Source organism: Hippocampus bargibanti, linkage group LG10 (assembly GCF_051943395.1).
Source record: "Hippocampus bargibanti isolate YZ-2025 linkage group LG10, ASM5194339v1, whole genome shotgun sequence".
In the NCBI taxonomy this organism is placed as follows: Eukaryota; Metazoa; Chordata; class Actinopteri; order Syngnathiformes; family Syngnathidae; genus Hippocampus; species Hippocampus bargibanti.
The window spans coordinates 12,288,506-12,313,958 of record NC_142743.1 but is presented as its reverse complement, the minus strand read 5'-3'; the positions used below and the strand labels follow the sequence as shown (position 1 = coordinate 12,313,958).

General features: G+C 41.1%; 1 protein-coding gene and 3 long non-coding RNA genes across 9 annotated transcripts in view; 1 reads left to right on the top strand and 3 right to left on the bottom strand.

Moving 5' to 3' along the window:
- Window positions 1-25,453, top strand: part of inpp4b (inositol polyphosphate-4-phosphatase type II B) — a 159,778-nt gene that overhangs the window by 35,525 nt on the left and 98,800 nt on the right. The gene's annotated exons all lie outside the window — the stretch shown is intronic.
- On the bottom strand, window positions 4,430-5,650 carry LOC148892486 (uncharacterized). Its single transcript, XR_016116310.1, has 3 exons — window positions 5,493-5,650; window positions 4,924-5,034; window positions 4,430-4,596 (listed from the first exon to the last, which is right to left on the bottom strand). It is a non-coding gene; the product is annotated as an uncharacterized LOC148892486 (long non-coding RNA).
- Window positions 9,331-10,408, bottom strand: LOC148892485 (uncharacterized). Its single transcript, XR_016116314.1, has 3 exons — window positions 10,326-10,408; window positions 9,672-9,773; window positions 9,331-9,468 (listed from the first exon to the last, which is right to left on the bottom strand). It is a non-coding gene; the product is annotated as an uncharacterized LOC148892485 (long non-coding RNA).
- LOC148892484 (uncharacterized) lies at window positions 14,722-15,932 on the bottom strand. The gene is made up of 3 exons (XR_016116311.1): window positions 15,776-15,932; window positions 15,446-15,550; window positions 14,722-15,313 (listed from the first exon to the last, which is right to left on the bottom strand). It is a non-coding gene; the product is annotated as an uncharacterized LOC148892484 (long non-coding RNA).

Below are 25,453 nucleotides of genomic sequence, written 5' to 3'. Positions count from 1 at the left end.
TGCTTAATATGGTAATGGTTAATATGATGAGAAGGTTTCTTCAGCCGTCATCTGTACAAAAGTGAAGGTTTCGGACGTTTCGCCTCCTATCCAAGAGGCTTCGTCAGCGAACTAAAGTCTGACTGGTCGTATCGGCCCCATTTATATATCCCTAATGTCCAGACCTGGTGGCGGCGGACACAGCTATGATAGGTCCCTACTCTCAGGTTGGGGGGGCGCGGGACCCCCCCCTGTGGCCCCACTGATTGTTCCTACATTCCTGACTAACGATTGGCCTATTACACCCACTCCCCCCGGTATCACCTCATCAGCATAACGACCCTCATCAGCATTGCGAAAGTTGCCTAACCTGTTTTGCCTGAGCAGGCTATTGTATGAACGATCCAAATTGAACCTCACACCACCAGACCGGTTTAATGAAGGATTTTGTTGTTTTATAAGAATCGCCTCTTTTACCCCCCTTTCAAACCATCTATGTTCTTTCGCTAAGATTTTAACCTCATTGTCGTCAAATGAGTGGTTAATATGGTAAATATTCCTTGCTGAAGATTTTGCTCCAGTTGTTGTTTGTCGTCATGGTGCACAATGCAATGTTTGCGTTACATTGTCTACTAAAAGCCACGTGGGCTCCTCTTTCTAAGCGCCTTTCAAAACTCTCATGGACATTTTACAGTCACGGTATAGTCCGAAGCACAAAGCAGGCTTCTGATTGGCTGCCGTGCCAAGTATGCAAATTGACAAACGAACTTTCATTTAGCAATTTGTATCCTTTTTTTTCTTGAAGAAGTTGTCGGCCACCTGGGCCGAGACGTTTTTAAAGTTGTACGCCCGACGTAAAAGTTGTGCGCCCCGGGCCTCCGGACGAACGTTATTTCAAACACTGCCTAATGGCATTTAATTATTTTTGCAAATAAATTACAAAAGAAGGAATAATTGGCAAGAATACACGTTAAAAGCAACAAATGCGGTGAGTGAATTTCAATTCGAAGATTACGCGACCTTGTGCTTATTTTACCAAGCCGAGGTGTGTTTACTCGGAAAACCATTGTCCTGAAAACTGATTTAAATGCATTCACTGCCAGGCGATGTGCAAAAATGTGTCCACTCCAGTGCCAGGGTTTTTGTCATTGTCACTCAAATTGCAGGATCCATAGAATATTGAGTTTTAGGACTATCATAAACATTCAATGCCGCGTAAGAAACTTTAAACTCTCTTCTTTCATCAGAAAAAAGAGTTCATTCCTAAGTTATATGGGTCAGGAGTTATCTGAGCTTGAAATGGGGGCGGCTGTACAAAATACAAGACATACATATTGATTCATGTAGTGCTTTAACAAGAGCTGAAGCTGTAATAAAGCGCTACAATGATCAAAAGGCAAATGCTGCCCCCTCATGGAGGGGAAAACATTGCCAGAGTTCTGACCAGTGCTTTATCGGTACCCCCACACTAGAGAAAAAAACAAAACCCAGGCGTTCTATGCACACAAATTTGAGAATGACGCTCCATGTCCTGTTTTAATTCCCGAATAAATTTGGGAGTGGCATTCAATGAGTGGAAAAAAAGTCAAACATATTCTTGTTCCATTTTGTTTGAAGTAAGTAAACATGGTTCCTTTTTTATTCCTTTCTCTCTCTCTCTCTCTCTCTCTCTCTCTCTCTCTCTCTCTCTCTTCTGATCTTTCCTTCCCTCACCCTGTAAATCGGAACACGTGTGCTTCCACCATTTTTGAAGTGACACGCCGCACCGAAGGCGCACGTGGTCTGCATCTGTAAAAGCTGACATTTACGGCGAGGCTTAAAGACACAGTGCCACCTTGACACTAAATAGCAGTCTGGCGTTGTCGACTAAATAATAATCCGGGACTCGCACGCTAGCTTCAAATGAACCATGGCATCTGGAAAGTTGACATTCAAGGGGAAAGAAGTCCCGCTTTAAGATTCAATCTGGGCTTGTTCAATAAAGAAACATACATGTCTTAGATAGTCAGTCTTTGTTTCTCTGCATGGTTTTGGAAAGTCGGCGGGGGTGGGGTGGTTAGGGGGGGCAGCACTCAGCGAGTCTGCTTGATCATCCGCGGCCACTCTGGGGTTGTGGTTCCCGATTATAAACCGCTGAAGTATGGAAATAGCGGCGTCACTGAATCCTGGCCTGTCAATAAAGCCAGCAGAGGAAAGGGGTGGAGTCCTGATGTTTTTTTTGGGGTGTGGGGGCACTTGCGGCTCCGTGTTCTTGGATGAGTTTCAGTCTCCATGGCTGAACACGGGTGGAGGGGCTTGACTACTTTTTTGGCAGCAGCCTGGGCTGCGGTGATCAACTCAGAAGACACTAAAGTTTGGAGAAGAGACACAACCCTTACTTATTTAACATTTTTTTTGGTGCGCGACTTCCTCAATATGAGCATGTCAATCAAATTTGGATTTGATCAATGAAACTGGCCTAATGAGATGATTTTTGTTCCAGTTGAACAGTCAAGAGTCCAATTTTGTTGGTCTCTTTTTTTCCAGGATGAACAGACCTCCAAAATTCTTTTCCTTTTTTTTTTTGTAAAAGGCCTCATCACCATTTACTTACGCCACAATAAAACATCACAGGTTCTGTTATGAAAAGCATAAACCGTATTTTCCGGTGTATAAGGCAAACCCGAAAGCCTTCGTTTTGTTAAAAAGATGACCTTGCGCCTTATACGCTGGTGCGCCTTATATGTGAAGCAATATAATGCCGTGTGCCTTATATTTAGAAACTTTTATATATATCAGAATCAGAATCATCTTTATTGCCAAATATGTAGAACACACAAGGAATTTGTTTCCGGTAGAGCACGCTGCACTAGTATCATCATCAAAAAATTGCAAAGTGGCACTATACAGTTCCATTTGGGCTACTGTTCAAAGGGTTCAAAGAGTTAATGGCTTAGGGGAATAAACTGTTTAAATATCTGCTGGATTTGGTGCGCATGGATCGGTAGCGCCTGCCTGAGGGGAGTAGCTGGAAAAGGTGGTGGGCAGGGTGCGGAGGGTCCAGTAGGATTTTCTGCGCCCTAGTTTGGATTCTTGCAGTGTGGAAGTCCTCAAGAGTGGGTAGGGCCGTGCCAATGATTTTTTTCCACCGTCCTAACTGTCCGTTGAATTCAGATTTTGTCCGCTTTTGTGGTGGCCCTGAACCAAACGGTGATGGAAGAACACAGAATGGATTCGATGACAGCCGTGTAGTAATGTTGCAGCACCTCCTGTGGCAGGCCATGCTTCTTTAGCAGCCTCAGGAAGTACATTCTCTGTTGGGCCTTTCTCAGGATAGAGTTGGTGTTGACCTCCCACTTCATGTCCTGGGAGACTGTGATTCCCAGGAACTTGAAGGTCTCAATGGTTGACACGAGGCAGTTGGATAGTGTGAGCGGTAGCTGTGGTGATGGATGTTTCCTGAAGTCCACGATCACGATGATCTCGTCTGTCTTGAGCGTGTTCAGCTCTATATATATATGTTATATTTAGAAAACTTTTTTATTCATTGAATGTGCACCTTATATTCCAGTGGCCTTATATATGGAAAAAGTTTGAAAATACACCATTCCTTGGGGGTGCGTTTTATGTTCCGGTGCATCTTATACACTAGAAAATGATATATCGGAAAATACAAAAGTTTGATCATTTGAAATTTGTGGCCACGATCCCAGTCGGCGATGGAGAAGACGATCAAACACATGAACTCGTCAGTCAACGGCGAATTAAATGCTTGACTTTGACTTTTTTCCTTTCCTCCCGGGAAGGTTGTCCAACTTTTTGCCCTCCTTCGATTATGATATATTTTTATTTTTATGATGATATACTTTTTCACAAAGAAAGAAAAGCGCTTGAGGAAAATCCCCTTTCAGGTCAGCTTTTTTGCAGTGTTGTGCTTTCCTCCTTGGGGGTGAGGAGAATGGGGGAGTGGGTTGGAAAATGCTGATGCCATTTGTTCTGGTGTGTGTGTGGGTGTGCGTGTGTGTGTGTGTGTGTACTATGCCTCTTATTGGTTCAGTTTGTTCTGTGGAGGCAAACTTTAACTCATTCGCTGCCATTCCCGAATTTCTTTTTATTCAGGAATTGAAAAGTATGACGTGGACGTTCGGATTTTGGTTTTTCTTGCGGGGGGTTCTGATAAAGCGCTGTTCAGACCTCTGGCAGTGTTTTTCCCCCTTCCAGGAGGGGGCAGCATTTGCCTTTTGTGTATATTTTCACTTTTTTGTAGCCACGATATTTAATGCACACACAATAGTTTCCCCCCCCCCTTTTTTTTGCTTGTACATTTTGGTATCTTAAATTATTGACATTTTCATTTTTTTCTTGTCAAGACTATAGCAGCAGGGTGATACCGAAAGTCAAAAGCAACCACTTCATTTGCACCGTATCTAAGATGCTTCATGTTTAACACAGAATGGAAGAAAACACTCACTTCTTTTTTTTTTTTTTTTTACATTTTTTAATGCCTTACTAAGTCAACTAAATTGCAGACATGTTGAGGGTCAAAACCCCTTTCCCATGCTCTTTTTGTTGGAGCACGTTGCACTCAGGATTCATCGATTGTCGTGGGCGGATTTACGCAAAGTGTCACGTCACCCGCTGCAAGACAGAAATATAAAAAACAAATGAGGAAAACATGTTCCAATTTACGAAATGAATTTAAATGTTATTTATTCTTCATGTGCGGCCCGTTACTAAATAATCCGGGCATCGCTCCGCAGCCAGGGACTTGCGGACAAGTGACTGGGTACATTTCAAACGTGACGACACTGATTACAGCATAGCTATTTGTAATAAATCAAATTACAGGTACAAAATGTGGACAGAGATAGCATCACATTACTTTTGGTTTTTCTTTTCTTTTTTTTTTCTCAACTCAATGTCAATCTCAAACGAAACAAAATGAAACGCAACACAGCTACTCACCCGCATTTTTATGAAGGCCGCAGACTTGGTCTCCCTCACAGCTTTGTATCAGAGGTGCACAAAGTTCAGACCTGGGCACGGGCAGACAAACTTGACATTCCACTGCTGCACCTGAGGGATGGTACGTTGAAAGGGGGTGGGGGATTAGTTTTCAATTGCTATCTCATAATTGTGTATATCCTGTGTGTGTGTGTGTGTGTGTGTGTGTGTGTGTATATATATATATGTATATATATATATATATATATATATATATACACAGTAAAGTCTCGTTATATCGATAGTACTGCTTATTACGATACTATTTCTATGAACGCAAGGAGAAAATTTACATGCCGCAGGATCGGATATATCGATAGTCCGGTTATATCGATATTTTTCCGACTCCCGAGAATATCGATATAATGATATATATATATATATATATATATATATATATATATATATATATATATATATATATATATATATATATATATATATATATATATATATATATATATATATACACACACAAGATATTTTTTGTCTGCATATAAAAACTTAAAATGATAGAAAATGACACTCACCAGCGGTGAAGAGCAGGGCCACGGTGAAAGCCAAGAGCAACAACTTCATGGTGTTGTTCACTAAGATACTGTATGTCCGTTGCCGACGTTGGGGATTTCTTCCTATGATGGATCACTGGATGGGAAAATTGTCCTTTTATAGCGAAGTATTATTTGGTTTATTGCGTTTACCTACTTCATCCGAATATGATTTTAATATACCGGTTTTTGGTGTAACAGGACACTCATTATTATTAATATTATTATTTATTTAGTCATTTTTAAAAACTTTTTTTCAAAGCGTAATTGGCTAGGGTCAAACAATTGAGAAGACAATACAGAGAAGTTGAGGCATGATTTAAAATGAAATAATGACAACAATACCCACTCTTGAGGACTTGCACACTGCAAGAATCGAAACGAGGGCACGGGAAGTCCTACTGGATCCTCCGCATCCTGCCCACCACCTTTTCCAGCTATTCCCCTCAGGCAGTCGCTCCTGATCTATGCGCACCAAAATCGGCAGACATTCAAACAGCTTCTTACCCTAAGCCATTAACTCTCTAAAGAACAGTAATATACCATCTGTACCTTTGTTCGTAACTTGAATGTACGTAAGTGCAGTGTCTGCATACCATCCTCCATCCTCTTCACAAAATCACAAAGATTCACTTGCCTTCCAAATAATTATTTAGGTGTACACTTGAAAAGCTGAAGATGGTACTGCGTTGTGTGCTTTTGACCGTCGCCTATTCGGGGGAAAAATAATAATTCTTAGCGTATTTTCCACATTCTGAGTATAAGGCCTATGATTGATGACTAGCCTATTTTAAAACTGCTTTCATAGATAGGACGCCACCTTAAAAGGTGCTTTTACTCCCGCTGCTGCTGTCACAAAGCGCTTTACGACCAATACTACTTCCAAGTAAGGATAATATTGTCTGTATAGATATCGTATATAAGGCGCATTGAGATAATTGAATGTTTTAGGTTGACCTTGTGGGAAATATGGTAATTTAGTGGTTGCGTGTGATGAAAATGTGACATAATTTACCAATTTTAAGTCATCACAATTTTTTTCCCCAATGTGACCGCCATATAAAATATATTCTTGGGTGACATTCCATACATCCTGAATCAAGGAGGCCCTTTGGATTATTTCGGACTTGTTCTGAAGAACAGGTTTTGTCATCCCCCTCTTTGTGAATATGTACCCATCATCAAATATTTGGGGCATTTACACTTGAAAAGTTGAAAATGGCACCACGTTGTGTGCTCTGGGTGGAGTTTTGTCGTGTTGAAAGAGGATCTTGGCACAGTTGCCTTTTTACTGATTAATTTTTTGTTTGCACATGCTAAACCCTCATTTGTTCAAAATTAATCAATGTTCCCAAACAGACAACAAAGCGCACCTGTTTAACTTATTCACTGCCAGACGATGTGCAAAAATGTCTCCATTCCAGTGCAAGGGTTTTTCTCATTTTCACTTAAATTGCAAGGCCCACCGAATATTAAGTTTCAGGACGACATAAAAATTCAATGCAACGTAAGAAGCATGAGACTCTCTTCTTTCAACAGAAAAAAAAGACTTAATTCCTCAATGATATGGGTCCTAAATGATATGGGTCTGGAGTTACATACATACATACATACATACATACCTACATACATACATACATACATACATACATACATACATACATACATACATACATACATACATACATACATGCATGCATGCATGCATGCATACATACATACTGGTTTATGTAGCGCTTGAACAACTGCTAAAGCTGGAAAAAAGCGCTAACATGGGAAAAAAGGGAAAAGCTGCCCCTTGTGGAAAAGAAAAAAAAACATTGCCAGAGTCCATGGGCAGCGCTTTATCGGTACCCAAGCATGAAAAAACAAAACCTGAACACATTCGGGAATGGCGCTCTACGTCATATTTTCAATTCCCGAATAAATTCAAGAATGTCAGTGAATGAGTTAAAATTGATTATTTGCACAGACAAAAAAAGTTACAGTTACAGCTACAGCTTCGTGTTTGCTTTCAACATTTAGCTTGTAGTAGACGTACAAATTCCACCATGACGTCCCTGATCCACTGCTGATATGGATGCTTTGATCCTCTCCTCTTTCAACTAAACTGCTTCATGTCATCACAAAGAGGATACAGCAAGTCCTGAAGAATGAATGACTGTGTCTTTGTGTTGTCATATTTGTTATTTTTTCAAATTTTGTTTCCCAAGATTGCGGCGCGTGAACACGCAGCGGCTCCCCTCTCCCGGGACATGTTTGTTTGTTAAAGTAATTATAAGTGCCTTGCATCCTGGGTCCGAGAGGACAGTAATTTCATCTGTGCTGTGTGTCATGCATATTAGCATATTTGACAATAAAGCTGACTTTGACTTTGAAGTTTTGAACTTAAAATGTTAATAAAACTGAGCTGTAACATATGACATTACAGTGCCAAGTGGAAACACGGTCTTGTTTTGTGTGACCAACTTCAAAGCTACTGGATTGAAAATCACGCACCTGACCTGGCACCTTTCAAAACTCTCAAGGAAGCTTTACAATCACAGGATAATATGCCATTATATGTACTTTTCGGCAACAAACATTTTTTCGTTTCTTTACTTTTTTTGCCCGCTATTTCCCGACAAATGTGTCAGAACGTTTATTGCCATTGAGCCTCATGAAAAACTTCCAATTTTGATCAAGCTAATGATTCAAACTTATGTGCTATGCCCTTTTCACAAATATGTACTTTCCCTTCTACCCAAATCATATTTAATGAGATTGACACTTCAAAAGTTGAAGGTTGTGTGTTCATGGTGGAGTTGGGTGCCAGATGAGTCAAGATCTTCGACTACTTTGTCCAATAACTTTCTTTTTTTTATAATGATAAGTACACATTTGCTAAGAGGGCAGAGGATCATTTGTTTGTGTGTGTGTGTGTGTGTGTGTGTGTGTGTGTGTGTGTGTGTGTGTGTGTGTGTGTGCGTGCGTGTGTGTGTGTGTGTGTGTGCGTGCGTGTGTGTGTGTGTGTGTGTGTGTGTGTGTGTGTGCGTGTGTGTGTGTGTGTGTGTGTGTGTGTCACAAAAACCTGTGATATCGCCCCCTCATGGTTGAAACTAAAGGTTGCAGGTACGACTACATCTGTCCAAGTCTTCTGAAAAAAACACGAATGCCACATTTTCTTTTATCTTTTGATCTGTCTCAATAATGTAACGAATTTAAAATGAAAATTGGGGGTTTCTTGTTAATTTTTAGATGAGGTTAAAAATAGATTAATGAGATCAATGAACTGATTCACTGCCATTCTTGAACGTATTCGGGAATTATAAATATGATGCGGAGTGCCATTCTTGAATTTATTCGCGTTTTGGTTTTTCTTGCGGGGAGATACAGGGCTTGTCAGACCTCTAGCAATGTGTTTCCCCTTCCACAAGGGGGCAGCATTTGCCTTTTGTACAGCTGCCCCCATTTAAAGCTCATATAACTCCAGACCCATATAATATATATTTTTTCTAATGAAAGAAGAGAGTCTAAGGTTTCTAATGCTGTATTGAATGTTTGTGTAGTCCTAAAACTCAATATTCTGTGGGTCCTGAAATTTTTGTGAAAATGACAAAAACCCTGGCACTGGAGTGGACACATTTTGTTGCACATCGTCTGGCAGTGAATAAGTTACAGATACAATTAATTGATTGCATTATTTGATGGCCTAACAGGACTACTTTCAACATGAAAAATATTTTTTTTCAATCTACAGAATGCAAGAAAAAACAATCCATTTTATTTGATACATTTTTCAACATTTTTAATATTTTCCAACGAAACTACGGACAACATAGCTGGAACCACCAACCGCCTTCAATCCCTTGATGCTTTGATAAAAGGATGTTTGTGGCGCTCAATGCTGGAGCGCATCAAGTTGGGGGGTTGATCTTTGTCTCCTTCACTGGCCACGCACAATACTGTCCTTCGTGGACTGCAACACATAGAAAGCAGATTGTGCGGCCATGTCAGAATTATTTTGTTATTTAGTGAATCCCCACTTATTTTGAGGGCATTTAACACACATCGATCATGTTAGACAATCCGCACTGTGTCTCCACGCCGGTAACAAGAATGAAACCCACATATGTGGCTAGTGGTTGGCAAATGACAATGAAACAATGTCCAGCTACTCACTTGTGTAGTCATGGCAGACCTGGCCCTGTTTACATGTTCTGATGATAGGGTAACATGGTCCCGACGTCATTTTAATACAGGCGGAGCATTCCAGAGAATCACCTGAGGGTTGCATTTGGGAGCATTGGATGAATTGAACTTTTTTTTTCAAAGCACAGAAACAAGTGACTCTTCGAACTGATTTTGAAACAATCAGACTGCATTCTCATGGTCTGGTAGTTGTTACTCATATGGAAGCTGTTGTGGGTGGGGAAAAGTGTTCCTGTTGAATTTTCATTGATCACAGTTTTCTTTCTTGTAGAATTGTCAATATTCTCTTGTGTTATGTAGCATTCTTTTAGATTAGATTAAATGATCCTTTATTTTTCTCACAGTGGAGAAATTGACATTTCACAGCAGCAAAAACAAAATACAAGAGCTGCTGTAAAGGCAGCCACTCTAGCGGCACCATCTTGAAGTAAAAAAGAAACAAAAAACAAAATAACAGATATGACACAGACAGTCTTCAATCTTTTGGACTTTCTGCACCCTCTTTGTTGCATGAAGCAGTTCTCGATGAAAGAGGAGTGGATTGCAATACGGTTCCAACCCTTTTCTGATCATATGATGACTTGTGTTCAATCTTTCGACGCTGTCTGAAATGTAAACACTCACCAGCTGTGACCAGAACGGCGATGCCGAAAGCCAAGATCAACCACTTCATTGTGTTCACCGCAGGAGCCTGTCGTCAATGGTCGCTTGGGTCCAATGTGTTCTTTTATACATTAGATGCTCTTGTTTGCTTGTTGTCTTTGACAGACTTGCCCCTTCTCCAAATATGTATCTATACAATTTGACAGACACCCACCCTGACTCGAAGCATTCGTCGGCCCCCAGTCATGCAAAAGCAGTTAAGATGTGAATTTTTAACGTCAAGAAACCTCACGTGAAAACCCATTTTGTGTGCTTCCAACAAGGGCGTAACTAGTCCTTGTTGGTAAATGCCCTCATTTATTTGTGCAGAGTATTGTGATCGGCGGTACAATACGATGACGGTTGTGCGGTTGACGCAGATAGTCGTTGCACCATTTTTCAAACGACCGGTCGCGGTTGCTGTAGTACAACTTGAGTTGTGCAAAGCCTCTGAGGTCTTTAAAGTGTCTGGTGTTGTGGAATATTGATACATAAGCGTTGTTGTATGTATGGAGAGAACTGGAGCTTCCATGATCATTGCGGTTATTCTGTTTGGGGGGGGGGGGGCAAGCAACAACTGTGCTGCCTTCCATTATACATGTACAAATATGCAATGAGGTAAATATTGTATCCCTGTAAAACTAATTTTTTTGTGTGTGAACCAAACATGTTTTATATTTCATCCCCATATGCATGCTCTTTGAACGTAAATGTAAGATCTGTTTTTCCATTTTTTGTTTGACACTTAGCTGCTTCAAAGCCTGTGGGTGTAAGCAATAGGACCTCGTTTTATGGGACTTAAGTGCATGCACATCTTTACAGAGACTGGGAAAGTAAACTCTAAAATATGGAGGGAGTTCGTAACAGGATGCAAGTGTAGGAGCTATGCTGTCCTTCTTACAATTACGAGTCAAGAGGCGAGCAGCAGTATTCTGGACCAGCTGGAGACGCTTCATGGAAGACTTGTCGACTTCAAAGTCAAATGCATTACAGTAATCAAGATGGGATGTGACGAAGGCATGAATTATTGCCTGAAGGTGGTCATGAGAAAGGAGAGGTTTTGCCCTGGCAGGCTGCCGAATATGAAAAAAGGCTGACAGGACGGCGGAAAAAATAATTGGCACCGCCCTACCCACTCTGGAGGACATGCACACTGCAAGAATCCAAACAATTTGCGCGGAAAATTTGAATGGACCCTCCGCACTCGGCCCACCACCTTTCCCAGCTACTCCCCTCAGGCAGGTGCTACCGATCCATGCGCACCAAATCCAGCAAACATTTAAACAGCTTCTTCCCCCAAGCCATTAACTCTTTAAACAGTAACCCAAATGGAACTGTGTAGTGCCTCTTTGCAATTTATTGGATTGGATTTGCCTTTATTAGTCTCGCAGTGGAGAAATTATCCTGATGATACTAGTGCAGCGTGTTCGACTGGAAACAAATTCCTTGTGTGTTTTACATACTTGCCAATAAAGATGATTCTGATTCTGATTTAACATCGGCAGCAATTTGTCAGTCAACTTTGAATTCACTGTCCAGGTTAAGACTGTTGACGTTAGATCAGGTCACAGGGGGTTGGGATATACAAGGTCACTGGGACCAAATACCATCGCTTCAGTCTTCACTTCATTCAAATTCAAGAAATTTTGTACCATCCAGGTTTTGATTTCATCCAGGAAGGATATACGTGGCCTCTTTTTTTGCTCAGTGAGACATATATTTGACATAGATCTGACATTCATCTGCATAGCGGTGTAAGGAAATGCCATGTTTTCTTAAAATGGAACACTTTGGGAGCACATACAGTGAGAATAGCAAAGGCCCCAGAATTGAGCCCTGTGGAACTCATCATCAGATCCAAAAATGCTTTTCTTGGCTTTCCATGTGTTCTGAAGATACCTTAGCCATCGGCCCAACAGGATTTCTTGTGCGGGGTGTGCATAGCCAGCACCAAAATCCGATTAATTTTATCCTTCTAGTTCTTCTTTTTCCTTTCCTCTTCATTTAATAACTTTTCTGCTGTGAATTGTGAATTTATTATTAAATGATAAGGACTATTTTTCACATTTGAAAGACAGTTAATAAATTGGGTTGTAGTGTTCTTACTGTTGATTTTTGCTCTGATCAGCCTTTCGCATCACTTCCGAAACGGCTCTTTTTCTCTCATCTCCATCCGGATATTTTTGAGCAAAGGCTGTGTGTTTGTTCTGGAAATGTCTTGCGACATTTGACTTTTTGTTGTTTGCTTACTTGTCGTTACATATTAAGCATACCGCGAAACCCGTCTCGTCAGCAATGAAGGCGAACTAATCTGCCCACTTATCATTAAACGTTCCGTTTTCTTCAGACACTTTTCTTTTCTTAGATTTATCCATAGTTGGCCTACCTGGGGGCTGAAAAATTCAAGAAATCGTGCGCAATTTGGCGGTTGTGACCGGATATACGTCCAATGTCGATGGTTGTGACGGAAATCATGAGCGACAAAAAAATTGAATACGTTTTATTTTGTATTATTTATAATCACCATAATCTTCAAATTTAGAATTACATTTTAAAAATGAACGAACTAAAATAATATAATAATATAAATAAAATAATATAATAATAACATTAAATTAAATACTCATTATTTATTTTCTAAAGCCGCAGGGAGCCGCAGCAGGGGGGTGAAAGAGCCACATGCGGCTCCGGAGCCGCGGGTAGCAGACGTCTGATCTAGCACTTTAATAAGAACTGAAGCCGGAACAAAGTGCTAACATGGAAAAAGCGAAATGCTGCCCCCTTGTGGAAGGGAATAACATTGCCAGAGGCCATGGCCAGCGCTTTATCGGCACCAAAAGAAGAAAAAACAAAACCTGAAGAAATTAGTGATTAGTGATTGAGTTAATACATCTTTTCACATAATTTGGCAAAAGACAATGAAACACTGTACAGCTGCTCACTTGGTGAGTCTTTGCAGACTTCGCCCGGTTCACACTCGACTGTTTGTTGCCAACAAAATGGCCAATACGATAAACAGACAGTGCATTCCACAACTGCACCTGTGGGGGAGAGGTAGAGTTGAGAGTGTTTGAGAAATTGTCATGCTTTTCCAAGTACAGTAAAGTCTCGTTATATCGATATCGGATATATCGATAGTCCCGGTTATATCGATACTATTTCTATGCACGCACGGAGAAAATTACATGCAAACAGGGTCGGATATATCGATAGTCCCGGTTATATCGATATTTTTTCGGACTCCCTTGAATATCGATATAACGAGACTTTACTGTATCTCGAACCTCACCAGTGTTTTCAAAACCTTCTCCTTCACCCTAACAAAAGACTCTTCTACCACAACGAGGACAAGTATGGAATAATTCAACGGATTTTGAAACAATCAGACTGTGTCTAGAATGTAATCTAGACTGAGGGGGTCGCCACAGTGAATCAGTGTCCTTCATCTAACCCTGTTTTGTGCATCTTCTTCTCTCACACCAGCTACCTTCATGTCCTCTTTGACCACATCCATAAACCTCCTCTTCAGTCTTCCTCTCGGTCTCCTGCCTGGCAGTTTAAGGCTCAGCATCCTTCTCCCGATATAGTCACTCTGGACATATCCAAACCATCTCAGTCTGGCCTCACTGAGTTTCTCTCCAATGGCTCTAAGTTGTTCCTCATTCCTGATCCCATCTAACCTGGTCGCTCCCAAAGAAAACCCCAGCATCTTCATCATTGCTACCTCCAGCTCTGCTTCCTGTCTTTTCTACAATGGCAATGTCTCCAGTCCAAACATTAAGGCTGGTCTCATCACAGTTTTTGACATCTTTCCCTTTCATCTTGCTCTGGACTATTAATCCCAAGTACTTAAAATCCTCCACCTTCTTTATCTCTACTCCGTCTAACATCACTCTTGTACTTGGGTGGCACTGATAACTGAAATCAAGAGTGCTTGATTTAGAAGGCACCAACTGATTGTCGGATGTTGTCCAGAATTTTCTGGTTGACAGCAAAAATTATTGTTCCATCAATCACATTAAGATGTCCTGGTCCTGAAGGAGCAAAGCAGCCCCAGACCATCACACGACCACCATACTTCACTGTTGGCATCGTGTTATTTTCATCAAATATGTGTATTTGTTCGGCCAGTTTTTTTGGCAATCCAGTTTTTTTTTTTAACTCTTGAGAAACGTCAAAATGTCTTTTGGCTGAAGCTCTTTTTGGACAGCAGCGGTTTTCACCTGGGAGCTCTCCTATGGAGGCCATTTTTGGGCCAGTTCCTTTCTTGTGGTAAAGTCATGATTACTGATGTGAAATGAGGCCAGAGCACTAGGGAAATCTTGCCTCTTGTTCCCGAAAGAAATTTCAAGATACGAAAGTGAAAAATACAGCATGGTCTGATACTCACAGCTCAGAGTTTACTGAAAGCAACATAGTTTACTTGACGCAACATCGAACGCAATAGTGCTTTGCCATTGACTATAATATTACCCAGCAATCTTCTCGTCATCCCATTGGCTAAGAAGGACCTCGACGTAATTTGTCCATTTGTGTCGATAAATAGCGATGTGTCTACGAAGAGCCCTCGTCAACCGCCCATCCTGCCATGAGGCGTTCCGATAGTTTTACGTAAATGTGAATCACCCAAAAAAGTGTGCACACGACAGGCGGTGGTTCACTCTGCTAATGTTTGCTTCGGGACATTTTCGAAGGATTGTGAAGAGTGCACAAAAGCTTACATCCTCAGATCATGTTATGCATGATATACTTGTATGTGTATGAAAATTAATTTGTTAATCACACAGAATGCAAGAAAAAAATCCATAAACATTTTTTAAATTTTTTTATGCTTTCCAACTAAACTACAGAGAAGATAGGTTGATGCTTTTTATGAAAGGATGTTGTCAGTGTTCCATTCTGGATCACTTCAAGTCGGGGCTTTGTCCGATGTTACATTCACGGCCACGCGCAATACTGCCCATGTTTGGCTGCAAGAAAGAGAGACAACAAAATTAGTCAGCCCTCAGTGTGAAAATTACACGCAAGAATTAAAACCCACATATGGCTTTTGGTTTCTTGGTGGTCCGCAACAGATGATGAAACAATGTACAGCTACTCACCTGGTACGATATCATGGCAGACTTGGCCCGGTTTACATATTGAGTTGAAGGGAAGACATGGTCCCTTAAACATATGAATACAGGCCTTGCATTGCAAAGCTTCACCTGATGGGTAGAGTTGAGGGTGGTTTAGAAATTGAAGTTAGTTTTCTCCTCTCGGCTTCCTCCCCCACCCCCACACACCATTTGTACGAGTACAGGTCATTTCTGGCAAAAATATGACATCTTGTATAAAATTGCAGTTTCATTCCCATTAAATTGCAGTTTGCCGTAGTTTGTGAATGTATTTCTTGCGAAACCAAGACTGATTGAAAGGAAAATGACACTCACCAGCTGTAACCAGCGCGACAACGCAAAAAGCCAAGATCAACCACTTCATTGTCGTGTTCACCACGTTAGCTTGCCGTCGACTTGTCAATTCGTGATTCTCAAACTCGATAATCACTTTAGTCAATTGTGTTCTTTTATACAGTGCCGTGAAAAAATATTTACCCCCTTCTGATGACTGTCTTCTTGGAATATTTATTACACACACACACACACACACACACACACACACACACACACACACACACACACGCACACGAGTTACAGTTCATCAAAGCAATTTTAATATCAGACAGAGACAACACAAGGAAATACAAAATGTGGTTTTCAAATCGCCATTCAATTTATTAAGGCACATAAACAAGGGTGTTCTAACATGAACATTATCTTAGTTGGATTCAAATATTGACTCCAACTCGGCCACTTCAAAGCCTTAATTTGGTTTGGATTTTTATTTCTCCCTTGCAAATATATTTTGGATCATTGTCCCGCTATGTGATCCAAGAGCGCTTGAATTTTAGTTCTCCCTCCGAATTTCTGGTCGACAGCAGAATTCATTGTCCTGTCAATCAGAGTAAGTTGTTCCGGTCCTGAAGGAGCAAAGCAGCCCCAGACCATCATGCTGACAACGCCTTGGTTCACTGGTGGCATCGTGTCGTTTTTACCAAATGCGTGCCATTTTTAGGCCAGACCCTAACATCGTCCATAAAGTTCCATTTTTTTTGACAGTCCACAAAATGTTTCTGCAAAACCCCCGAGGATCATCAAAATGTCTTCTAGCAAGTGTGAGGTGATATTTTGTTTTCTTTTTGGGCAGCAGCGGATTTCACCTGGGAGCTTTCCCACGGCCATTTTTGGGCCATTGCCAGTTTTAAATGAAATTATACAAGATCACCGACATACTGAAAAATCAGCCAACTGTTGGGCCATTTGTGAGTAATATCACACAATTCCCCTGTCCCATTGAGTCATCGTTCCAAATCCTGTATCTCACCGACTCCATCCATACATTATCTGATCTGATTATTTTAACAAAGGTTGTGGTCTTCCTGGAGCCAATCCCGGTTAACTTTTGGGCAGGAAGTGGCATACAACCATTGGCTGGATGGCAGGCCATCTCAGGACACGCATAAACGAAATTGCGCTCACTATCGATGGACGATTTTGAGTGATCTCTTCAATGACCTATCGTGCATGTTTTTGGAATCTTGATGTGGAACCGTGGAGAACATGCAAACTCTTCAGAGTAAAGGTACGGCCGAAATACTATTGAAAAGTTCATCTATATTTAGAAGTCAATCCATTTGGGCCAAGTCACCAAACATCTCCTTTGAGATGAACATGCAGCACGTTGTGATCTCAGCACGACTCTCCCGTTCAATGAGCCGTTTGATAATCACATTTTATTTTGTTGATGTATGTTTAATTATTTATTTATTTTGCTTGTCTTTTCGCATTCGCAGAGCAAAAATAATAAGGCTCTAAGTCTCATTACTGCACACCAACAGCGCTGGTGTGTCCAGCCGCCAGCCGTGTCGAAAAGCGCAGTCGGCCTCCCGAGTCTCTTTTTCTCGCGTGGGCGTCGCAACCTTGGCAACCATAAGATTGCTAAATACAGCCGTCGTGCAAAAAAAAAAAAAAAAAAAAAGCTGATGGCAAGACGTGTGCTGCTTTGCAACTTGTTTACGTTGTCAAGGTGCTCTGACATGAGAGCCACTTTCTGATCTCGGCTTTCGGTGGACCAGCTGCGCAATCCGAGGAAGCATTTGAGGGTTTTAAAAAAACACTGTGAAAATTGGATTTCTCCCCTGATTGAGTATCGGTACAGTTTTTGAGACTCAACGTAGATCTTTGGTCCAGTTTGCCGGTTATTACATCTGTATTATGTCGTTAATACAATGAACCCCAAAATGGTTGATTTTCTGCGTTTTTAATGAACTTTTTGTGTTCTTGACAAATTAAAGGACAACCGACACCATTTTTTTGTTTCCTAACTGACATCAGAAAAACCTTTTATAGCATCTAAAATACCCAAAACACGCAGTCTGATATTTTTAGTTAAATGCAAAACACCAATAAAAATGACTTAAAGTGTCCAAAATCTGCCACAAACCACTCGAAACTGGTTATTTTCAGAAAGTCCCGACCCAGTTTGTGACGTCACGCCAAGTCATTATGCCTTGCTCAAGAAACAAAACAGTGGCTCACGGAGTTCAGATTCGGAGAAGATGCTTTCTTGTTACTCATCCATTTATGAATATGATTCAAATAGTTCTGAAGAGGAAAGTATAAATGTTTGCAATCGATTAAAGGAGTCCTCCCATATCAATTCGAGCCGTCAATGACAGCATGTAGTGTCCCAGAAAATGCAAAAGATGGTGCCTAAGCTCCGTTGGAAATGGTCTGATTTGTCTGCTGGGAATTTGTTTCAGCGAATATCAAATAGTAGTCTTGGTACAACACATAACAATTCACCGCATTATTTATGTGTTTTCCTTCTAATTTCGCCATCAACACGGATCAACACAAAGTTTTCAGACCAAACAAAGTACCCAAAAATGCATTGTGTGTCGCTTTCACAGTCAGGGGCGTTCCAAATGTGACGTCACGTAGGGGATCGTCAACTCGAAAACAAGACTTCCTGAATATTCAGCACGAGTCTTAAAACATAAAATATAACTATATGTGGAATCTTTGTAAAATACGCTCAGTAGTAGTCATTTGAAGTGATTTTACAAATTATGGACACAACTTGTCCGGAGGTGTTGGTTGTCCTTTAAATTAGTGCTTTTGCTGCTATTTGGTTGTTAGTTTCAAGTCGATAATTGTGTCATCTGGAATGATGGATGGTCTTTGAAGGCACTTCATCCGGAGTCAAACTGGTGATTGATTTGACCGAATCTACTTTTGAAGACTGCCGGTATCCATCCGTCCATTCATCTTACCCCAGCCACTTCTTCTGAGGCATTCCCAAGCCAACTGGGTCACATAGCCTCGCTAGCGTCTCCTGGGTCGTCCCGGGAGGCTCTTTTCGGTGGAACTTTACTAAGGAGGTGTGCAGGAGGCATTTCTAATCAGATGCCCGAGCCACTTCATCTGGCTTCTATCACTTGACAAAATGACTTTGCATTACAGAGCGTGACCGGGTGATTACTTCTGGCAAATTTTATTGACCAAACCATCTTGCCGTCATTTTGTAACACAAACCACCCAAAGTATAAAGTCCCAAAAAGTCCGACTGGAGACATTTCGCTGTAGCTAGCACAAAGTTGTTTTTCATTCCCATTTAGTGCGCTCGGGGCTTCAACCTGCGCATGAATGCGGTCATCCAAAGTGCATTTCCAGCACCTCGCCAGGCAAAGACGAGTTGTTCTCTCTTTCTCGTACATACTTTGGCATCAATCGCCGGCTGTTGGGGTTGTTAACCAGCCCTGGGCAGCACCATTGATCTCTGTAATTGTCTCCCACTCTTCAAACGCAGCCAGGAGTTGGTTTGATCTGAGATGTTTACTTTTGCGGGCTCCTGTGGACTTGCTTTTTGAAGAAGAAAGCTATCAAGCACTTCAGGCATGAGCGAGCATATTATCGTACCATTACTACGTATGTGTGTGTGTGTGTGTGTGCGTGTGTGTGTGTGTGTGAGATACAGGCCGGGAGTGTCGAGGCGGTTAAGGGGGATCTGCCGGCAGCACCTTGCAGTTAGTTACATAAGGACAGGGAATTGCTTCCCGGATCCTCCCTTTCATATGTGGCCATAGAACAGTGACAGACTGCTTCCAAAATGACAGAAATGGGCAGTTTCAAGCGCCACTTGTTGTCGGATGGATGGACGGTGATTGGGGTGTGTTAAATAAGTTGTCAAACCCAAACTCTTAAATGTTCACAATTTTTTTTGGACTTCTTCTTTTCCTTTCGGCTTTTCCCTTGAGGGGTCGCCACAGCGAATCACTGTACTCCATCTAGCTTTGTTTTGTGCATACTCTTCTCTCATTTTCAATTTCAAAGCAACAAAAGATAACGTCAAACAAAACACTGATCCAGTGCTGGTTCACAGATTTGGGGAACCCCAGTAATAACCATAATAGAGAGGCGAACGCTTTAAATGCTTCCCTTCCAAAGCAGTTAAAAGCGGCTGTTGATATGGTTGCTTGTTCGGGAGATGACATGATGCCAGGGTAGAAAAAAATAATTGTGCCCAGTAGACTGGCCACACCCATTCACTGTTTTCTTTTTCTTTCTTTTTTTTTAACTGCCAACGACAAAGGCCAAGCTAGACGCTTGGAGGCCCCGATGCGTCTCTTGTGTACCTACAGTATAAGATGCAAAAGCACATAACATGTATATAGGCTCTTTGAAAAAAAAATCACAAGTTCCCCTTTTTCATTTACGAATAAATTATTGGTTTTCTGCCATGGCCCCTGTTCACTGACCTCAGTGTACAAAACCAAATGCCTCTTATTTTGCTAGCAAAATCACTGTTGGTACTAGTCATGCAGTGCTGTACAAATATTTGAGGATGTTTGAGAGGTTCTGGTAGCATTCAAAAAACAAATTCAGATGTGTTTGAATTAGATATTTTAGTCTAAATAACCTGGATGGATGCCTCTTTTTTGTTGTTTGTTTGCTTGATTTTTGCACTGGTGCCGTTCGTACTTATCATATGTCTGAGGACCTGAATTTTCTGAAGCAGATAGGCAGGACTGTTAGAGAGCAATATGAATTTAAAAAGTTGTTTTAATTTGTAAAAGAAAAAGTCCAAATTAGATCATGTAAGGAATCAACAAAAATATCAGAAATAATGTCCCAAAAAAAGAAGATTGCAAACAGCAAACGAATATTGGTCATAAAAATGGCTTCTTTTCTCTTCAAGCAAGATAAAATAAGCCATTTTTGTTTTGCTTCTTTCAAAATGGCGCCTCAAGATTGGCTACCCTTATACTTTCTTTCTTTCATAACTTTGCTACTGTAAGTTGGGAATTTCTTCATTGTGACATAAATGTTTTTCTATAGCTTATTAATATTGATATTTGGGCTCCCGGCAACAGGGACAGAAGCAGCAAATACAATGTACAAACAAAGATAAAAAAAGGAAACTAAATTCAAGCACCGATGTATTTGATATTTCAGTTATAGCAACTTGACAGACATCTAGTGGGAGAGGGAAGTCAAAGCAATCTGACTCTTATCTTTGATCAATAATTGGCATCTAAATATAACACCGATCATGATATTATTGAAAGAAGACTTTAGAATCTATATTGCCAAGATTTCCATGAAGTTATTTAATAAATTGATTATTATTTTCGGAAATACAGCGATACCTTGGCTTACGAACTTAATTGGTTCTTAGACAGAGTGTGTAAGGCGAAAAGTGTGTATCCCAAAAAACATTTCCCATAGGAAACCATTAAAATGAGAATAACCAGTTCCCAGGTCCACATTGTGGGATGAATAAAGGTGTTGTGTTCTGATTCTCATAGAACACAATTTTCTACTTTCTAATTTTCCAAGCCTTAAAACTACACAAAATATACATTATGTTATGTATAATAAATAAACCTTTGTGATGATCATTGATGGCTTCATGGAATGGAGTGGTCGGTTTCATCAGCATTAATCACTTTATGAGGAACATAGCCTTCTTCTTTCACCATCTTGAGGAATGATCCCTTGTAGGTGCTTTCTCTGCGATCATTTTACCTTGTTCCTCAGCAGTTGTGTTCTGTTTAGCTAGGTTGATAGCTTTTTGCATCAAGTGTACAGATGGCTTGTGCGGGTTATTTGTGGAGCCTGATTGATGGGATATTTTAGCCCCCCCCCACCTCACTGCTGCATTCTTGACCGATCTCGTGGCTTTAACCGAAGACGGCATTTTGTTTTTGGGAGAACGGCCACACTCTCTCTCTATCTGTAACCCTCACCCCCTCACTGGTGCGTTCTTGACCAATCACGTGACTTTAACCGAAGACTGGGGGCGGGGAACAGAGGACAAAAATGTCACAATTTTCTTGTTCGGAGAATGGCCTTGTATGCGAACGACACATCACTCATTGTGGCAGCTCCTTGTGTATCCTGAAAAATAGTTCGTATGCCAAGGTAAAATTTTATAAATGTAACGTTCGTAAACCGAAAAGATCGTAAGCCAAGGGGTTTGTAAACCGAGGTATCACTGTAAAGGGTTTGGTGAATGTGCAAATGAAATTTTTGGGTAGGGTACCTCTCACAATATTAAGATAAATACAGTGAGACCTCAACTTACGAACTTAATTGGTTCCCAGACAGAGTGTGTAAGGCGAAAAGTGTGTATCTCCAAAAAAAATTCCCATAGGGAACCATTAAAATGGGAATAATCCGTTCCCGGGTTTCCATAAAATTTACTTTTCAACTAAATAAGCCTTAAAACTACACACAACATACCTTATTCTATGTATAATAAATGTGCTATTGTATTGTAATTAAAGAAATACACTGCATTGTATCATAAAGTCACTTTATTTACATTTGTAATGGTCATTTATGGCTTGATGGAATGGCGTTGGAGGTCGAAGGTCAAAGGGAATTGCTGTTTGGAAAGAGAGGCACATTACATGAGGATTGTAATTAAAGAAATAAACTGCGCTGTAAAATAAAGTTTTATTTACCTTTTTAATGGTCGTTGATGGCTTATGGAAGGAGAGTCACCTTCCATAAGGACTGTTGGTAACTTAACCTCTGGTGCTGTTCGGTCGTGTGCTTCCGCCGAAGATCACTCCGCCAGCCGTGGTGGGTGTGTATTATGAAAATAGTGCTTATTATAAGGTTTAATTTTCATAAATTTGACGTTTGTAAGACGAAAAGTTTGTAAGATAAGGTGCTTGTAAATTGACGTCTCACTGTAAATGAAGCTGTATTGTATTCCCTTTCATGTGGAACCGCCTAGTGGCAGCATAGCGCTAACACAGCCACTATTGTTGCTTCTCTGTGCTATGTAGTAGGGTGCACTACATATGTGAAAACAGTTTTGAAATATGACATTCATTTAAATTTCTCTGCCTTACACTGCAGAAAATACGGGAAGTTTGTCAAAATAATTTTATGGAAATGTCCGTTTGTTTCTCTGAAGTTTCACAAAAATTACATTTTTTTAAACTACAGTGAGACCTCAGCTTACGAACACCTTATCTTGCGAATTTTTTGTCTGACGAACGGCAAATTTATGAAAATTAAACCTTGAAATACGCACTACTTTTCACGATACACACCCACCACGGCTGGCGGAGTGATCCTCGGATCTTTGGCGGAAGCACACGACCGAACAGCGCTCAAGCTGATCCAGCTTTCCTCACCCCCTCTCTCTGAATTCATACGTCGATCGCCTCCGATGAGCTTTTTGCAGATAATTTTACTATAAGGGACCGAAAAAAACACCACAGGTTCGTGTTCAGCCGAGGAGAAGGAGATCATTGAGAAACACGAACGAGGGGTGCGTTTGTGGCGTCACATCTGCACAACGCGGCTGTCATGTGAATGACAGCCGACTATCTGAATGAGCAGGGACAAACACTTGCCAACGTTTCTGTGTGAACGCACCCCCTGGCAAGATGTGATAGAAGTGATTGTAATTGGCTAAAGGGTGGAGTCATGTGTCATGGTGAGCCAATCAGAGCTGGTGTTTTCACACACACCGGAACAACGTGTCATTAGTCACACTTTCATGTGACTAATGACACCGAAATTGTAACGTGCGAGTTGACAGCTTTGGCGGGGCCGCCGCTTGCGACACTTCAATTTCATTTCATTTCAACGAGTCTCTGTCACCTCACCAGTGACATGATTACGACGAAAGTGCCTCGCTGTGTCTTGTGCTGGCAAGTCCAACAGTTTGCTTTGCACGAGGTGATTGTTAGACGCGATCTCGTAAGTTTGTTGCTTTCCGGTTTCCAATCGCGGGTGTGCCATTTTATTCGCCCCGCCCGCCTTCTTTTGTCGCGTCTTATTCCGCGTCCGTGGAATCATCGGACTCGCGCCTTTTGTTGTCATAAAATCTCTGCCAGCACCGACGGGACTCGAAGTGAATGCAGATGACATCGAGGAGCTTTTTACTGACCATAATGAGGTCATCAACACAGAGAATTTGATTTGCCTTCAAGAGGACAGCAGAAGCAGGCCATTCAGGAGTTCATGATGAATGATAATTTGATGCCTCAGTTTCGTAAGACCTTACAAGTCAGAAAGCAACAGGTGTCAATTAAGAGCCATCAATGACCATCACAAATGTAAAAAAAGTGACTTTATTATGCAGTGTAGTGTATTTCTTTCATTACAATATTATAGCACATGTATTATACATAGAATAAGGTATGTTGTGAGTAGTTTTAAGGCTTAGTTAATTGAAAAGTATATTTTATGGAAACCCGGGAACAGATTATTCCCATTTTAATGGTTTCCTATGGGATTTTTTTTGTGATACACAGGGAACCAATTAAGTTCGTAAGCTGAGGTCTCACTGTACCATGTTTTGTACGCTTACCCAAAATAATGTGTATCGCTCCTTACTCGCTCAAAATTGTCTTTGGGGGTTTTTATAAACATAAGCGTTCGGCTCTTTGAAACTTGTACATCCTCTGTGTTGTGTATCTGTCAAATGTACCCCCCACCCCCATCCCCCACGCCAGAAAATGCGTTGTGTTCCTCAAAGAGTAAACCGTCTCTGATGTCTATCTGATTCTGAGAGAAGAAACCGCTTGCGTATCAAAGGGTTCGAGTCGACTTGGAAACAACCGTGGTACTTGATCAAAGCCAATTTGACGCTCAAATAAATAGTGAGGGATTGGACGGCGTCTCTATTGTCTTTGGCCCTCGCTGCCAAGTCATGTATGCAGACGAAGAACAAACTGTGCCTCGATTTTTATCACCTCCTCTGTACTGGCTTTTCACATAAAAGTTTATGGGGCGAAAAGTGTGTTTGGAGAGGTATCAGGCGTCTCTATCCGTTATTCAGGCCTGTCCCCCCCCCCCCACGACAGGGAGTTAGCTTTTCTGTTTAGTCTCTTCAACGAACATCCATAATCGTCTCAAACTAGCCTGCTCGCGTAAGCGTCTCAAATATGCTGCGTAATCTTGCAATTGGCCGGATGTCAAGTCAATGCTGCCAATTACGAAAAGAGGAGGCAGCAAAGGAGTTGTGAGTAAATGAGCGGGTTTGCGAGGTACTGATTTCATTGCGTTACTTAGTTTAATTAGCTTGTCTTTAATGTTTACCACAAATAAAAAAAACATGTTTTTTCTTGGGGCTCTGCTTATTTAAACACATGTGGAGCGGGCCTGATTGTCTTTGATATTTATGGGTTAGGTTAATCAATGACCACATTATTGGTAAAATTTCAGAACATCGGTGCGACTGACCATATTGGGTGCATGCTAATTTTAGGCTAAATGTAGCGTTGTTATGGTAATATAAATTGATTAGCTCCTACAATAATAATAATAATAATAACAATAATAATAATCTCATCTCATCTCATTTTCCGTACCGCTTATTCCTCATTAGGGTCGCGGGGGTTGCTGGAGCCCATCTCAGCTGTCTTCGGGCACGAGGCGGGGGACACCCTGAATTGGTTGCCAGCCAATCGCGGGGCACACAAAGACATACAACAGTCACTCTCACACTCACACCTAGGGACAATTTGGAGTGGTCAATCT